The 18,144-nt window shown below is 50.0% G+C and overlaps 1 pseudogene across 1 annotated transcript in view; it reads left to right on the forward strand.

Moving 5' to 3' along the window:
* The first annotated feature begins 3,401 nt into the window (after positions 1-3,401).
* LOC149120570 (A-type voltage-gated potassium channel KCND3-like) overlaps positions 3,402-18,144 on the forward strand; it is a 129,806-nt pseudogene continuing 115,063 nt past the window's right edge. Inside the window, exons 1-2 of the transcript XR_016225735.1 lie at positions 3,402-3,690; positions 8,256-8,407. The product of XR_016225735.1 is annotated as an A-type voltage-gated potassium channel KCND3-like (transcript). The remainder of the gene's footprint in view (positions 3,691-8,255; positions 8,408-18,144) is intronic.

Raw genomic sequence — 18,144 nt, forward strand, 5'->3', positions numbered from 1 at the left:
CAGGTTGGAAAAGTGAGAAGTCCCTGAAAAATAGTAAGATCCCCATGTACCTCAACAGTCACTCCAAGACTAAAGCTGGGTAACACATGTCAGGTACCTGTATTAGCACCTGACACGTAGTAGGTCAACAGAATCCCCTCCTCTGCCCCTTCTTAAAACAACATTTACTTATGCTCACACAGAGCAGAGTCCCTGGTGTAAAAATCACAGTACTGGACTGGAGTGAAGACACAGGTTTCGGATCCCTGCTGCTGACCCCTGGGCTAGGGAGCCTGGAGGGAATTCCTGGATCCTGGCTTTGGCCCAGCCCAGCCCTGGTGGGAGGAGGCAGATGAGTTAATAACAGCCAATAGACGGCCAGCACCATGGCTCAATAGGCTAATCCTTCGCCTTGTGGCACCGGTACACCGGGTTCTAGTCCCGGTTGGGGTGCCGGATTCTGTCCCGGTTGCCCCTCCTCCAGGCCAGCTCTCTGCTGTGGCCAGGGAGTGCAGTGGAGGATGGCCCAAATGCTTGGGTCTTGCACCCCATGGGAGACCAGGAGAAGCACCTGGCTCCTGCCTTTGGATCAGCACAGTGCGCCGACCGCGGCAGCCATTGGAGGGCGAACCAATGGCAAAAAGGAAGACCTTTCTCTCTGTCTCTCTCTCTCTCACTGTCCACTCTGCCTGTCAAAACAAACAAACAAACAAAAAACAAAAAACAAAAACCAGCCAATAGAAGGGGAAATCTCTTTTTAAGATGGCACAAAACGCTTCCGTCCCCCCAAAAGCTGCCTTTAGCAAGACAAAAGTGCCAATCCCACTCCTTTTCCATGAGAATAGCAAGGAAGTAGTGATTCCACCCTCTGAGTTTTCAGTTTACAGTGAAAACAGAAAGAAGGCCCTTTTTGTTTTATCACAAGCAGGCAAGACAGGACAAACAAGATTACAAACCCAGCCTTTTGATGCGTTTTGTCTCAGCCTCCTGACTGTTAGCTATTATTCTGTTTTTTTACCCCCAAAGTCGTACTTAAGAGACTGGACAGTTTCTGGGGGCTGTCTCTCTTGGATAACCCTCCTGGCTGCAGTGGCAGCAGGTTCCTGACTTAAATAAAATAAAGCTCGCTTTGCTCACTGCTGTGTCCAGGTGGAAATGCTTCTTTCACGGGAGACAAAGAACTGAGGATGCCTTTCTTCACTGCTGTTTTACCCGGAATACTGGCTGTGGCAGCCATTTTGGAGAGTGACCCTGCAGATGGAAGATCTCTCTCTCTCTCTCTCTCATTCTTATTCTCGCTCTCACTCTCACTCTTATTTTCTGTCTCCCTGCCTTTCACATAAAATGAAAATAAATTAAAAAAATTTTTTTAAATATGTAAAAGCATTCCAAGGGCTCTTGATGCAACAGTCATGTTTGTTCTTGAGTGTTGATTATGTGTGAGGTCAGAGAATGAAAAACTCATTTACCTGTACACATGTGTGTACTTCTTGGTATGTATACTGTTTTTCAACAAAAATTTTTTCTTATAAATGTGAAACTGTACATATTATATTGTGTCTTTTTTATTTATTTATTTTTATTTGACAGGTAGAGTCATAGAGAGTGAGAAAGAGACAGAGAGAAAGGTCTTTGTTCTGTTGGCCCCTAATGGCCGCGATGGCCGGCGCTAAGCTGATCTGAAGCCAGAAGCTGCGTGCTTCCTCCCATTCTCCCATGCGGGTGCAGGTACCCAAGCACTTGGGCCATCATCCACTGCCCTCCCTGGCCAAAGCAGAGAGCTGGACTGGAAGAGGAGAAAATGGGACTAGTATCCAGCGCCCCAACCGGGACTAGAACCTGGGGAGCTGGTGCCACAAGTGGAAGATTAGCCAAGTGAGCCACGGCGCCAGCCTTCAACAAAGTTGTTTAAAAGAGGGGGGGGGCAGCGCTGCAGCTCAATACGCTAATCCTCCTCCTGTGGCGCCAGCACACCAGGTTCTAGTCCCGGTTGGGGTGCCGGATTCTGTCCCGGTTGCTCCTCTTGCTGTCCAGCTCTCTGCTATGACCCAGGGGTGCAGTGGAGTATGGCCCAAGTCCTTGGGCCCTGCACCTGCATGGGAGACCAGCAGAAGCACCTGGCTCCTGGCTTCAGATTAGCGTGGTGCGCCAGCCTCAGTGCTCATTGGGGGGTGATCCAACAGAAGGAAGACCTTTCTCTCTGTCTCTCTCTCTCACTGTCCACTCTACCTGTCAAAAAATAAAAAATAAAAATAAAAAATAAAAAAATAAAAAGGGGGGAGGGCTCTGAGGGCAAGATCAGCCAGAAAAGTACGCATGCTGAGTTGTCATAGCATAAGTTTTTGCATCTATGTCATTTTATAAAATACGCCCCCCACCACTACCACAGAAAACTGTCCAAGGTTCCTGCTCTAAAGGCAACATAATTTGTTTGGCACAGATCACCACAAAACTCAATCACTCAGCCTGTGACACTGCCTATGGCGGAGTAGGAACCCTGGGGTAAGCAGTCCCAGAGAAGGAATGTTCTTCCAGATTCTATCTGGAAAGACTGGCTCTGCTCAGCACACAGTGGCTAACTGGAATCAAGCAAAGCAATCGTGGGATGCTAGTTAGCAAACTGACAGAAAATCAAGTGGATAGGAGGGAAAAGACAGAACAAAGAGCACTCTTTTCTCTTCTCCCCTCTTACTTCTTCAGCCTGCCTTGGGGGAAGCGTGGAAGACAGCACCAGAGAGCAGGTAACAGAAGGGCGATAGCCGTGAGAGGCCAAACTTGTCCTGCAGGTGAAGCAGCAGGGATATTGAGAGTCACACACAGAGGGGAAGAAAGGGGGGAAATGAGGGAGGGAGGGAGAGAGAGAGAGAGACAGAGAGAGAAAGAGAGATAGAGAGGGAGACAGAGAAAGTCTTCCACCTGCTGGAGCACTGTTCAACTGGCAGCAGTGAGCTGAGCTGAGAGTATTGGAAGCCAGGAGCCAGGAGCCATGCCAGGAACTCCTCATGGGTGCAGAGGCACAAGGACTTGGGGCGTCTTCTGCTGCCTTCGCAGAACACAGCAGAGAGCTGCATTGGAAGTGAAGCAGCCGTACTCGAAACCACACCCATATGGGATGCCTGCACTGTGGAGGTGGCTTTACCCGCTACCTCACAGTTCCACCGTCCCGGAAGCCTTACGCCGTGGGATCCAGGCAGGAGGCAGGAGGCAAGAGGCAGAAGGCAGGAGCTCCATTGAGGACTCCCACAAGGCAGGGAGGTGGGGTCCAGAGAACCTGGGCCATCAGCGTCCGCGTCCCTGGTCACAGCCTGGAGAGGAAGGACTGGAAGTGGCCTTGGGGCTTGGGACGATGGATGCAGAAGTGTGCTGGTGCGTCCTGGGTTGCCACGGTGATGGCCCCTGAGGAGTGCGCCTGCGCCTGGCACTGTGACCCGGAAGTGCACCTGCACGCCTGGGCAGTTCTCCGCTGGCAGTCAGCGCCGCATCCACTCCTGCCAGAGAGCCAGCGCAAGCCGTGAGGAGAGGAGCCGTCCTCGATGCGGCTGGCCGAGCCTGAAGGAGAGTCAGCGTCCGCAGGGTCAGGCCGGATCAGGAGAGGCTGCGTGTCCGAGGCTGCCGCGCTGTTTCCCAGGCGCATTTCTCCTCTTCAGTCCCTTCCGGAAGCAACGGCCTTTGCGGACCTCTGACCCGCCAGCAGACCAGACCCCCTTGGAGGTGAGTGACGCGCGGCTGTTGTGGTTTCCCGCTGGGCGTCTTGGCTGCCCACGTGCCTGTTGTTCTTGGGTCCCGAAGGCGTGGGTGGGGTCGCAGTCGGTCTGGAAGGGTTCCCAGGGTGCGCGCAGCTGGGCGAGAGCAGAGGTGGCTCGGTCTCCTCCCGGAATGGCCTCGCGTTCCCGTCTGTTTGCTTTTTGAGGGCCCAGCCGCCCTGCTCTAGACGTCAGAGACTGTTGATGGGAGGAAGGAGAGCGAAAGTGCGTGTCTGTTTCCTGGTCTAGGAGGCCAGTTTCGGGTTCCTCGCGTTGTTTGTGACGTTCGCGCTCTGTGGGCTTTTTCATGAAAGAGCCTCGTCAGGTCGAGGTGTACGTTCCGTTCCTGATGTGATGATTTGTGTTTTCGTATCGCAAACGTCATGGAAGTTTTTTGTGAACTAGGTTTTCTGTGTCTATGGGATAGTTTGTGGGCTTTCCCCATGTGTATTCTGTTCCGGGAATGATTGAGTTTGTAGGGTAGCCACCGTTGCCTTTCCGGAGTAACTGTCAGTTGCGCACAGTGTGCTAAGCTTTGGGTGTGCTTTGGGATGGCGTCTGGTACTATTTTGTTGAGGCATGTGACAGACACATTCATGACGGATATGTGTGTGCCATTTTCCTTATGATGTGCTTGTGTTGGATGTTGGGATCAGGCTGGTCTGATGGAATGAAATGGACGGCTTTTCCTCTTCATCTCCTGGTTTGAGAATCACAGATTTTAATTATCTTTTCCATGGGCGTTCTCACCGGTGGAGCCATCTGGTCCTGTGAACTCCACTCCGGCTCTGTTCAGGCCCTCAGATAGGTAGGGGGAGGCCATTGCCAGGCAGGCGCTGACTCCTGGTTCCACGACGTCCCAGCTGCTTGGCTTTGGGCAAATTGATGGAACTCTCTGTGCTGTATTCGGCTCTTTTATGACTTGGGATGGAGCGTCTCTGTTGGGAAGCTGCTCACTAGGCAGTTACTCCAATTCCGGCACCGCTTCCTGGGGCTGTTCCTGCTGGATGGTCCCTCCAGATGGTCCCTGCCTTGCCAAGTGAGTGCAGTAGTGGTGTAGAGAGGCAGAGCTCACCTAATTAGTGTGGGCGGGCTAGTTTTTCCTTAGCCTGGCCAAATTCTTTGTAGGCATCTGATTGCCTGCCAATGGGCATGGCTGCCACAGAGTTAATCTGCTGCCCCAGGGAAGTTTCGAGCTGGCTGAGACGAACCTGGCACTTGGGGACAAACAGTCCCTGTGATTTGCTGCCACTGTCACCAGGAAACATTAGTGCCCTGCTGTAGCGTGGGGCACCATGAGGGCATCTGCATTGGCTCAGCACCCACCTCTCTCTTCAGGTGGGCCACAGGTCTTAGTGTGGTTGGTCTTGCAAGTGGATGTGCAGGCTGGACCCACAGGCTTCTCCTTGTATGAAACCAGGTTAGGGGGACAGGGGCCTAGACTTAGAGAGCTGTTAGCGCAGGTTTATACAAGTGTGTGTGTGTGTGTGTGTGTGTGTGTGTGTGAAGGCTCAAGGGGACTTCCTAAAGCTCATGGAAGAACAGAACTAAAAGTAATTTATTTTGGTGCCAAACGCTTTTGAAATCCATGCATGCTTTATTCATAATGTACGTTTCTCATGAACAGTTTGAAGATTCCTCATATGCAAGCATTTCAATTTTTTTGGCATCAAAATAAACTTAGCCTTTAATTCTATTTTCTGTGAACATCTTGAAGTATCCTTGTGTGTATTTCTTTATAAAAGCATGATAAAAGCTCATAGCAGAAAATTCAAAAATTACAAAACCTTTTGAAATTACCCATGATCTCCTGACTCACAGCAAACTAATATTAGTGTACAGATATATTTTCATTTTTTTCTACTTGAGTACTTTAATGTGTTTGAAATTACATTGTACATTCAGTGTGACATCTTTTTTTTTTTTCCCGCGGAACTTGTTTCCAACTGTTCTAATTATAAACTGAACACCGTGACTTGGTCCACGCTGTTGTCACTATTGTCTGCTTCCCCGTGCCAGGTCCTGTTCATGGCTGGAGAGGCAGAACTCTGGTGGCAGCTAGTGCTAGAGTGTGCCTGCTGACTGCTGGGCTGGGGTCCCATACTCTGCAGGCCTAGCTCATCCTCAAGTGGTCCTGGGGAGGGACTGCTGCCTTAGGACAAGGAGAGAGGGGTTTTTGAGGCACGGGAGGAATCACTAACACTGGCCAAGTGCTGTTCTAGTCCGGGTTGTGTTCTAAGCACTTGGCTTCCATTACCTCGTTGACCTGGCATGACAGCCCATCTTACAGATTGCTAAACTGACAGACACAGAAGTTTGGTGGCTCACCTAGGACATGTAGGCAGGGCTGGTAGATGAGCCCAGATGCCCTGTCATAAAGCAGGTTCTCCTAACCCTCACAGTGCCTACCTCTCCAGGCAGGTGCTGGGTCTCAGTGCTGGGAGCTGGTGACTTCCATTGATTGATTGGTAGGAGAATGAGTCCCTTGGATATAGTATCCTACTTATCAGTGTGTGGAAGGGTTGGGTGTATGTTTGTTGGGGGGGACAAAGCCCACAGGAACACAGCCCATGAGTGGGGCTGTGGAGGACAGGTGAGACCCCACTATAGAGACATTCAGCCTGGCCCTCTCCACAGAGGCAGCAGGCTGTGCTGGTGGAGGAGAGCTGGCAGCATGTGGGGCTGGAGTGCCCTCCTGAGGCGTCTCAGTGTGTGTGCTCCTCCCGCTGCAGGTGCACTTGCTCAGGGCCTACCCTTGCTTCCTGCCCACCCATGGCTGTGTGAATGGGCAGCTGACACAGTGGCTGCTGTTTACAGACTGTGCTCTTAGAAACAGCTTGGAGAGGATGTTGGGAGGTGAGGTTTTGCAAGGCCTTGGTGACTTGTCTGACATGGGCTGTGCTTAGGAAGGGGGTGGCTGCTGGTGTGGCTCATGCACAGGCCATGGAGGCAGTCAGCTTGCATTTCCTGTGTTCTTGGGGCCTTGGAACTGGCCCCAGTAAGCAGGCCCATTTGGCTCTCTGTCACCTGGCATGTCTTACCCTTTCCATTCCTGAATGGATTGACTGAGCTAATAAGCAAATAGTGGAGTTCATTAAAATCCACGTAATAGGTCTGTAGACTTCCTGGGTCGCTGGAGGGTCTCGGTCCCATCCGTGGTGCAGGAGGAATGGCATAACTTCTGACTGGAGCTGGTACAGCACCCAGAGCAAGTGTCCTGGGGTAGTTTGGACCTCAGGGCTGCGGTGCAGACTGGAGAGTAGGAACACACACAAGGCTTCAGCGATCTTTGTGGGCTAGGGCGGTGCTGTGCCTACCAAGGAGAACTGCTGTGAACGTCTGCAGTCCCCACGTGCTACAGCTACACAGGAGGCAGACCACAAAGCCAGTGTGTGAAGGCGGTGTTGAGCGTGACATCTGTTAAGCTGTGCCACATACCAAGATCATGCTGGACACAGCACAAGTCCAGAATCCCCCTCCTCCTAACCATCCCTGGATTCTCCTCCTCCCTTCAAGTCTCTCTGGGAAGGTTTCCTGGTGCTGCATACCTGGACGCTGGTCTCTGCAGTGCACTGCCTGGGAGCCATGACCGACCCACCTTCATGTGATCCTTGTGTGTGTGTCGTTCTGCTGGCTGGCCGAACACTGGACCTCACTGATCAGGGCTGTGCAGCATCTGTGCTTGCCCCTGTGAGCAGGAGGGCAGTGGGGCTGGTAGCTTCTCATTGGAGCAGAGTTGGAAGGGGACCTTGTGGCGCAGCCATTGGAGGTTGTCAGTTTTCCCAGGTGTGCTGGCTGCAGAGAATACTGGGCCTTGGTTGGCTGTCTCACAGCTCACTCCCAGTTGTTAATGAAGGAGGGATGGCTGCTTACCAGGCCACACTGGGTGTCCCCTGTGTCTCTTCCTGTCCTTCCAGAGGGTGCCTTGCTCTCAGTGATGATGACCCCCAGCCCCATTCTCTGCAGAGGTCACCGTGGGCAGCTTCTGCACCAGCCCCAGATGCAGTGGCCATCCCCCTATGCTGTCTGTGTACATATCTCGGCTCTGAGGATTTACCATTCTACACGGTGCACCAGGCCCAAGGCCGCTTCCTCGCCGGCCCTGCCTGAGGCTCTGCTCTTAGCTGTGTGTTTCTGATTCTGGATTTCTTTCTCTGAAGCGGTGTCCCTGCTTAACGTGGGTCTGATTCCTTCACAGCAGCACAATACAGAAAATGTTCATGGTGGGGTAACTTAGCTTCACTTGCCAGAGCCACAGGCCTTCATTTTGTCTGCAGGTCCCACGGCTCCCCAGGAGGGATGGTGGCCAAGCGGGGGTACCGTGCCCGAGCATGACGCATTCTCCCTCCTCTTTGTGCCTCACGGCCTCTTCTGATTCAGTACTTTTCCTGGCTTTTTGCTCTCTGACATATTGAATGCTTGTCATCTTTGTTTTGAGCGTGTGCCAGAATTTCCCAGCCGGGTTGGTGTCAGTCTCATTGTGCCTCTGCTCTGCTATCACCATCAACATCACTATTGTTGTTATCATTGCAGAGAAACTGTATGGTGACTTCCTGAGCTGGAAGCTGGAAGAACCGTCACCCAGTTTCCCCTGCAGCCTGGGCAGGCAGCCACCTTCAATGTCACCATGAACTCGAGCCTGGACTTCTCCTGCCAGGAGGGTCTCCTGTAGGACCTGAGTGACGGTAAGTGGCTTCCTCATTCCTGAGAGTTCACCTGCTCCCAGGTCCGCATTGTAGTCAGCTCTCCGGGGCACCTGCCACCAGCCATGTGACTCGCCCATCCAAGACCTCACCCCGGCACTTTGTTAGCAGCGTGGCTTACTGCAGGCACATTATAGAGACAATTTCTCAATTCCCTCTCTTGACTGGCTTGTCCAGATTAGCTAGGTGGTCATCCTAAGGGAGTGGAATGCTGTGATTTTTCCCCCCAAGTATACCTGCTGTGTCGGTGGGATACACAGTGCTGATGATGGAGTTCTCCCATCTGGTGATGCCAGTAAGGAGATGGAGCTGGGGGCAATGGGAATTGTATCTGCTGCCGCACCAGGCCTAGCCATGTGGGGACATGAGTTCACGGGTTTGGTGTGTCAGGTGGTCACATGCTCTTCTAGAGGTCTTGGGGGTGTTTTAGTCAGCTCAGGCTGCTGTAACAAACCCCACACCTGGCCTAGTCCGACCACAGGCATTGATTTACTGATGGTTCTCAGCATTGCAAGTCCAACCCAGGTGCTAGCATGGTTGAGTTCCTGGTGAGGGCGGCCATCTTCTTGCTGTGTTCTCATGGGTTGTAGAAAGATCAGCTCTCTGGTATTTCTTCCCCTTCCCTTTATTGTTTTTTAAGATTTATTTATTTACTTGAAGGGCAGTTACGCATGTCTGGTGAGGGAGACAGACACGGGGACATGTGTGCACACACACACACACACACACTCCCCAAATAGCCACAATGGCTGGGACTGTGCCTGGCAGAAGTCAGGAACCTGGAACACCATCTAGGTTTCCAGTGTGTGTCAGGGGCACAAGCTTGGGCCATCTCCTGCTCCTTTTCCAGGCACATTAGCAGAGAACTGGATCAGAAGTGGAGTAGCCAAGACTTGAACTGGTGTTCACATGGGTTGCTGGAGCACAGGCGGTGACTTAACCCCTGTGCTGTAACACCAGCCCCAGTAAGAACATTCAATCCTGTCTTTTAAGGACTTTGGGGTCCTCGTATACAGTGTGTGACTTTCGTCTCCATGAACATGCTGTAAATGACAGATCCTCCTGTGGGTGTTTTGGGTCTGGGTATTCCTGGGTGCGCCGCAGCTGCCATTCCTTGTCCATTCACCTGCCAAGGGGCATTCATGCATTTCCATTGTCTTGGCTGTGGTGAGCAGTGCTGCAGTGGACATGTGAGCGAAGACATGGCTCTGCTATATACATATATGTGTTCATGTATATACCATACACACACATTATATTCACAAGCACATATGACATGCTTGTGCACAAACATATCACACATATACATGTCACATGCATATTTCACACGCATGTACATGCACACATTCCATGCATGTACATATACACCTTACATGTACATGTCGTAAATCCGGACGTGGGTTGGTGGGGTCGTGGGACAGTTTGATTTCTTTTTAGCTTTTAGGGATGCTCCGTGCTTATTTCAACATGCTGTACTGACTGACGTTCCCTTGAGAAGTGTGCTAGACCCCTATTTCTGCACCTATGTCCTAGGTCTTTTGGTAATAGCCAGTCTGGTGGAGTGACATGCCATCTTATATGGTTTTATTTTTGTTTATCTATTTTGAAGATTTGAATGTTTATTTGAAAGTTCGAGTTGGAAGAGAGAAGGGGGGACAGAGAGAGGGCTCTTTCATCTGCTGGTTTGCTCCCCAGATGGCCGCAATGGCCAGAGCTGTGCCAGGCCAAAGCCAGGAGCCAGGAGCTCCTGGATGCAGGGGCCCATACACGTGGGCCGTCCTCCACTGCTTTTCATTTCAGGTCATTAGCAGAGAGCTGGATTGGAAGTGAAGCGAGTGGGACAAAAGCCAGTGCCCGTGTGGATGTCAGCGTCTCAGGTGGCAGCTTACCCACCGTGTCACAACACTGGCCTCTCTGTTGTGATTTTAATTTGCATTTCTCTGATAATTGGCGATGTTTACTTGTATGTCTTCTTTCGAGAAATGTCCATTCAGGCGCTGTTTGTTTTCTTGTTACTGATTCATTTGAGTTCTTTGTATTAAGATACTAGCCCCTCAGCTGATAAATGATTTCTAGTATGCTCTCTCAGTGTGTGGGTCAGTTCTCTACTGAGAGAACTGTAGCTTGTTTCCTTTGCTTGGAGAAGGATTTTCTTGTATGCAATCTCATATGTTTTTTTTGTTTTTGTCGCCCATACTTTTGGGGTCACATCCAAGAAATTACTGCTCAGACCAATGCCATGGACCTTTCTCTTTGCTTTTCTCTAGTCAATTCAGAGTTTTGGGTCTTATGATTAAGAAATTATTTATTTATTTACTTCTTGGGATGTGTGTATGTATGTGTGAATGTGTACCTATATAGATATCAAGCCTCTAGCACAGATCACTATCACAGGCATTTAATTTTAATTTATTTTCATCTTATTTGAAAGGCAAAGGAGGTTGAGAGAGAAAGAGAGAGAGTGAGAGGGGAGAGGGATCTCCCATTGTCTAGTTCACTCCCACAGAACCTTCATAATATGGAAACGGCTTATACTACTTCAAAAATCAGAATACAGATTTATAAAATAAATTCAATTTTGTAAATTTTTTTATTATTTATTTAACAGGCAGAATTAGATAGTGAGAATTGAGAGACAGAGAGAAAGGTCTTGCTTCCATTGGTTCACCCCCCAAATGGCTGCTCCGGCTGCTCCGACCAAGAGCCAGGTGCTTCCTCTTGATCTTCCATGGGGGTGCAGGGCCCAATACTTGGGCCATCCTCCATTGCCCTCCTGGGCCACAGCACAGAGCTGGACTGGAAGAGGAGCAACCAGGACAGAATCCGGCTCCCCAAGCGGGACTAGAACCTGGGGTGCCGGTGCTGCAGGCGGATTATCCAATTGAGCCGCGGCGCTGGCCAATAAATTCAATTTTTAAAATCAATCCAATTTTTTAAAAGAATAAACAATACTAAATAAACACATAGAATGTTAAGTGTGCCTGTCTATGCACAGTTAGGATGCAGGATGAGGAATTAGTTTTTTTCCTATCCACTTCTATTTTTCAAGATTTCTAAAAGGAACATACATAATTTGTAAGCGAAAATTTATCATTAAAATGCTTCTAACTGCAGCAGGCAATGTGGTACAGCAGGTTAGGCTACAGCTTGGGACACCCACATCCCACACTGGAGAGTCTGGATCAAGTCTCGGTTGCTCCATGCAACAGATCTGGTTTCCTGCTCAAGTGCACCACAGGAGGCCCCAGGTGATGGCTCAAGTGCTTCTGTCCCTGCCACCCATGCAGAGACCTGCAAGGAACTCTGGGCTCCTAACTTTGGCCTGGCCCAGCCCTGGCTGTTGCAGGCATTTGTGGAGTGAACCACTGGATGGAAGATTTCTCTCTCTTTTTTTCTGTCACTCAGCCTCTTACATATAAACAATTTTTTAAATGCTTCAACTTGAATTTTCAAAAAGCTTTTACAAAGAAAACTCGGGGTCTGCTACCACCCTCCATCCGGGTACAGAACCCAGCCTCATAAAAGGTCAGAGGCAGACAGAAGCTGCGAGGTGCCTTTGTTTGAATGTCGGGCATTCCTAGACCTGAGATGATTGTAGCAGCAGCGACAGGCATCCAGGACAGTGCAAACCCGGGACACACACAGTCACTGCCATCCCTTCTCCACAGATCAGAGACTCACCCCAGGTCAGGGGTCTGCCACTTCTCCCACCATGTGCCCAGATTTCACTCCACCCCCCCCAGCACGCAGACACTGCCTAAACACCCATCATCCTGTGAGGAAGACCCTCCCTGACACCACTCAGCGAGATTCCATCTCTTGAAGAGAAACAGCAGTCCTCTAACTCCTGGCTCTCACTCTGTCTGGGTCATTAAACCTTCAGAAAAGACAATGTCAAGTTGTTCAGCCCCACACAGACTGGCTGACTTACAGGGAAAGAAAGACAGCAGGTTCCCTGTCCCCGGGAGTGCACAACCCAGGGAGAGATCAGCTAGCTAAGGGACACTAGGAGCCTAATGAACTGATCTCATTGAGAACTCAGCCAGGTAATCAAAAGGAGAGGAGGAAGAATCTGCTGACTTCTTAACAGCAGGGGAGCTGGGGAAAGGATTAGCACAGAGCTTCTGCTCCGGCAGGAACCGACCAAACTACATGACGGGCTCCGAGAAGCAAAAATGCCCAGTAAACCAACTACATATTATGTAGATGGGGAAAGTATGAAACCAGGCTAAAAAGATGGCTTGAAGCAAACCATGAGTGTCCTTGAGATAAAGCCAAGACTTCTCAGGGTACACAAGGCCAGTCCCACAGGTTCCCAAGCTAAGGAGAAGGTGCAAACTCTCCCTAGCCTGTGACGAGTAGGCTGGAAAGAGCCAAGCCAGGGGATGAGGCATGACATTGAGAGGGTGCTGAAGCTTGCAGAGCAGGAGGGACCTGAGATCTGTACCAGGGCCATGACAGTGGAAAGGGGAAGAACTGGCCCAGGTGAGATCAGCTCATATGGACATAGGACACGCCAGGCAGGAGGGGCCCAGGTGAGATCAACTCACACACGGACAGAGGACACGCCAGGCAGGAGGGGCCAAGATGAGGTCAACTCACACGGACAAAGGACACAGCAGGCATATAGAGTGTGCAGAGACTTCCAAGACTAAGAAGATGGTAGTACCCTTGACTCAAAACAGGAAATTCAGGAGGAAATGACAGAAAATTGAACAGGGGAGATAGTGAATTAAGCTCCCATTAAAAGCCAGGGGACTGGCTGCCACCGCGGCTCATAGTGCTAATGCTCCGCCTGCCGTGCTGGCACCCTGGATTCTAGTCCCAGTCGTGGCGCCGGATTTGCACAAAAAGTGAAAAGTAAGTTACGTTACTTTAATATAAGAGAAAAATGCAACAAAGAAGATTATATTTGTCAATGTTTATTTGAAATAAAATTACTCATCATGTGTTAAATTGATGACAAATGAATTAGGAAGTTATTTTTGACAGAATAGAGGTTCACTAACTTAAAAACATTTTACATTACTGTACCTTCAGTAATGATCCCCTAAGTGCATTTACATGTATTTTAGAAGGTAACTAACTGCGGCACGTGCTGCAGCTGACTTGGCTAATCCTAGGCTCCGGCGCCAGCATCCTGTGTTCTAGTCCTGGTTGGGGCGCTGGATTCTGTCCCGGTTGCTGCTCTTCCAGTCCAGCTCTCTGCTGTGGCCCAGGAATGCAGTGGAGGGTGGCCCAAGTCCTTGGGCCCTGCACCTGCATGGCAGACCAGGAGAAGCACCTGTCTTCTGGCTTCGGATCAGCGCGATGAACCAACGGAAAAGGAAGACCTTTCTCTCTCTCTCTTTCTCACTGTCCACTCTGCCTGTCAAAAAAAAAAAAAAGAGCTAGGGGACCTCAAATGCTATCTTTCAGTATTCTATTTTGCTTTGTGGAAGACACAATTTGGTCTATTTCCAACATAATCTATATTTTAAAGGCAGGGCTAGACTGTGGAGGGTGGTGACTGGGAAGCAGAGCTGTGTTCCGTGAAGAACTCTGTAGATCACAGGTGTTTCAAGTCCTTTTGTGAGTGTGTATGTAAGTGTCTGAATACATAAATTCCAATGATTTCTTCCTGAGCATGTCAGAGGTAATGCCACACAGAATGATTGTAAGGCAGAAGAGAATGACTGGGTACCAAAATCTGTTCTAAGACTGAGTTAAACACTTTTTCAAATTCTGGGTTAATATGGTAGGTAATGCATGTAATACTAAATTCTAAAAAAACTCTAGTAGTTGTCCTTGATGTGGTATTTTATTTATAGCTATGACTTCCTTTTTTAATTGCTTTACCTTTCTTGAAGATCTTATTCATTTGACATTGAGAGTTATACACAGAGGAGATGAGAGGGAGGGAGGGAGATAGGGAGGGAGGGAGGGAGGCAGAGAGAGAGAGAGCGAGAGCAAGAGTGAGAGAGCGAGAGATAGGAGAGAAGTCTTCCATCTACTGGTCCATTACCCAATTGGCTGCCATGGGCATCGCTGAGAGTATCTGATGCCAGGAGCCAGGGAGCCTTGTTGGGATCTGCTCATGGGTGCAGAGGCACAAGGACTTGGGGCATCTTCTGCTGCCTTCCCTGACCACAGTAGAGAGCTGAATCGGAAGTGAGTGGAGCAGCCGTACTCGAACCGGCGCCCTTATGGGAAGCCAGCACTGTGGCGGTGCTTTACCTGCTACCTGACAGTGCCGACCCTCCTGCCAGAGCCGTTCACTGTGGGATCCAGCTGTCTGCCTGGGAAAGCAGAGGGAGACGGCCCAAGGACTTCGGCCCCTGAACCCAGAATGGAGCACCAGCTAAAGTCCCTGGCTTCTGCTTCAGTCCCTGGCTTCTGTCCCAGTCCCGGCTTTTGTAGCCACCTCGGGGGTGAACCCCCAGATGGACGATCACTCAGAGAGAGAGAGAGAGAGAGAGGGAGGGAGGGAGAGAGTGCTGGCGATGCCCCCTGCACTGCTTCTCTCTCCAAGCAGCTGAAAAGATCGAGCAGCGCAGGGCCAGGCAGAAGCCAGGAGGCAGGAGGCAGGAGGCAGGAGGCAAGAGGCAGGAGGCAGGAGCTCCATTGAGGACTCCCACGAGGCAGGGAGGTGGGGTCCAGAGAACCTGGGCCATCAGCATCTGTGTCCCTGGTCACAGCCTGGAGAGGTGGACTGGAAGCGGCCTTGGGGCTTGGGACGCTGGATGCAGCAGTGTGCAGGTGCGTCCTGGGTTGCCATGGTGACATCCCGTGGGGAGTGCGCCTGCGCCTGGCACTGTGACCCGGAAGTGTACCCGTAGGCCTGGCGCCTACTGCCTGGCGGTACTCCGCTGGGAGTCAGCACCGAATCCGCCCCTGCCCGGGCGCCTGCTCAAGCTGGGAGGAGAGGAGCCGTCCTCGACGCGGCTGGCCGAGCCTGAAGGAGAGTCAGCGTCCCCAGGGTCAGGCCAGATCAGGAGAGGCTGCGTGTCCGAGGCTTCCGTGCCGTTTCCCAGGCGCGTTGCTATTCTTTGGCCCCTTCCGGAAGCAATGGCCTTTGCGACCCTCTGTCCTGCCAGTAGTTCGGGCCGCCGTTGAGGTGAGTGACGCGCAGCTGGGCGTCTTGGCTGGCCGCGTGCCTGTTGCTCTTGGGTCCCGAAGGCGCGGGTGGGGTCGCGGTCGTGCTGTGTGGACGGTCTGGAAGGGTCCCCAGGGTGCGAGCAGCTGTGTGAGAGCACAGGTGGCTCGGTCTCCTCCCGGAACGGCCCCGCGTTCCCGTCTGTTTGCTTTTGGAGGGCCCAGCCGCCCTGCTCCAGACGTCAGAGACTGTTGATGGGAGGAATGAGAGCGAAAGTGCGTGTCTGTTTCCTGGTCTAGGAGGCCAGTTTCGGGTTCCTCGCGTTGTTTGTGACGTTCGCGCTCTGTGGGTTTTTCATGAAAGAGCCTTGTCGGGCCGAGGTGTACGTTCCGTTCCTGATGTGATGATTTGTGTTTTCGTATCGCAAGAGTCATGGACGTTTTTGTGAACCAGGTTTTCTGTGTCTATCGGGATAGTTTGTGGGCTTTCCCCATGTGTATTCTGTTCTGGGATAGATTGAGTTTGTAGGGTAGCCACCCTTGCCTTTCCGGAGTAACTGTCAGTTGCGCACAGTGTGCTAAGCTTTGGGTGTGCTTTGGGATGGCGTCTGGTACTATTTTGTTGAGGCATGTGACACATTCATGACGGATATGTGTGTGCCATTTTCCTTATGATGTGCTTGTGTTGGATGTTGGGATAAGGCTGGTCTGATGGAATGAAATGGAAGGCTTTTCCTCTTCATCTCTTTTTTGAAAGGGTTTGCGAATCACGGATTTTAATGATCTTTTCCATGGGCATTCTCACCGGTGGAGCCATCTGGTCCTGGACTTTTCTTCATGTCTGTTTGGTTTGTTTGTTTTGGTTTCCCTGCTACTACAGTCTCTTTGCAAATTAGAAGTGTATCCAGAGTTTCTTGTTTTACTGTATTCAGTTTTAGTGGTTTGCATCTTTCTGTGAGTCAATCCACTCTATCTAGGTTGACCAAATCCTTGTGCCGTGGTTTTTCCATAGTGTTTTTGGATTATTATTTTGTCAAGGTTGGTAGTGATGTCCTCTCTGTTGTTTCTGTTGTCAAGTCGCTTGAATCTGTTCTCCTTTTTTCCCCTGTTTCCTGTGGATAAATGTTTTGTCAGGTTGACTGAGTTTTCAAGCCCTGTAGTTTGGTCTCACTGAATGTCTGTTGTGATATTTTCTATGCCGTTGGGTGGATTTCCGTTTGAACCTTCTTCCTCCTTCCAGTTTCTTAAGATATACTTTGCTGTTCTAGTGTTTGAAGGTAAGATTGGGTTCATGGATCCGATGTCTGTATTCTGTATAGCAATACAATTCTCATGTGAAATTAGTCCTGTCAACATGGCAAACTGTATGGATGTACCCACAACTGGGAACATATTGAAGGAAAAGAAGTCGTTGTGTAGACAGAGAGGATTTCACAGGCCTATGCTTACTGCAGTAGGATGCACAGTAGCCAGGCTATGCAGTCTGTATATACAGCATCTTATGTTGTCCATAGCCCGTAATGTCTTTATTCAGTCTTCAGGTGATGGGCATGTTGGCTGATTGCATATCTTTGCTACTGTGCATTGAGCTGTAGTAAATATGGGGGCAGAGATAACTCTTCTTCTGTTAGCTGATTTCATTTCCCTTGGGCATATTATCTTTGGTGGAATGGCTGGCTCATATGATACGCCTATATTCAGGTTTCTGACTTTTCTCCCTACTCTCTTCCACAGTGGCAATACCAGTTTACATTCCCACCAGCAGTGGATGAGGGTGCCTCTTCCCCCACATTCTAGGCTGTTGTAGTATCAATTTGCATTTTCTTGATGGCTAGTGATCCTGGCCATTTCTGCCTGTGTTTGCTGGCCATTTAGATTTCCTTTCTTGAAATATTTTGCCTGCTGAAGTCCCCTGCAGTTGATTCTTTATCAGTTGCGTGCTTTGCAACTGTTAGTTTGCCTCTTCACTTTGCTGAGTGTCTCTTTGGCAGTGGAGAAGCTGCTCAATTTGTTGTTGTTGTTTTGTTGTTTCTTGATGTCCTCTTGTATTTCATTCTTTAATCTTTTGTGATTCCCAGATATTGAACATCCTTGCTTAAATTGATTCCAAGCTATTTATTTTTAGCACGTGAACGGGATTGGTCTTTGAAGTCCTTTCTCAGCCATGGTGTTGTCTGTGTATACAAATAGGCTTCTGATGTTCTCTCCTGCCACTTTACCACACTGTACTCAGAGTTTCAATAGTCTCTTAGTGGAGTCTTTTGTCCCCGCGTGTACACATTCCTTCCAGGGAGATGAGCCATTGTACTCTACCACATTTCAGGACCAGGATTGTCTAGTGATTTAGCCTTTTAATTTTAAATCACTGGCAACAAGTCATCCTTTTTAGGCTTGGGAACTTGTCACCTCTCACTCTTGCTTAAATAGTCCCAGATTCAGAAAAGTCTAAAGTTTTTTAAGCTTTCCAACAAATGCCCTGTGATACACGTGCATAAAGCTGTACACACATGCAGACACATGCACATATGTAGTCACACGCACACACAGTCCTGGAAGTCTTTTTGTTCAGCAAGAAGTGCTGACTCCATGCCAGCATAATTGAAGATTCATGCTGGTTTTGATTGGGCCGAGCTTCTTGGGCTATG

The sequence above is a fragment of the Oryctolagus cuniculus genome, chromosome 19 (genome assembly GCF_051225735.1).
Source record: "Oryctolagus cuniculus isolate XC-2025 breed Fujian yellow rabbit chromosome 19, ASM5122573v1, whole genome shotgun sequence".
Lineage (NCBI taxonomy): Eukaryota > Metazoa > Chordata > Mammalia > Lagomorpha > Leporidae > Oryctolagus > Oryctolagus cuniculus.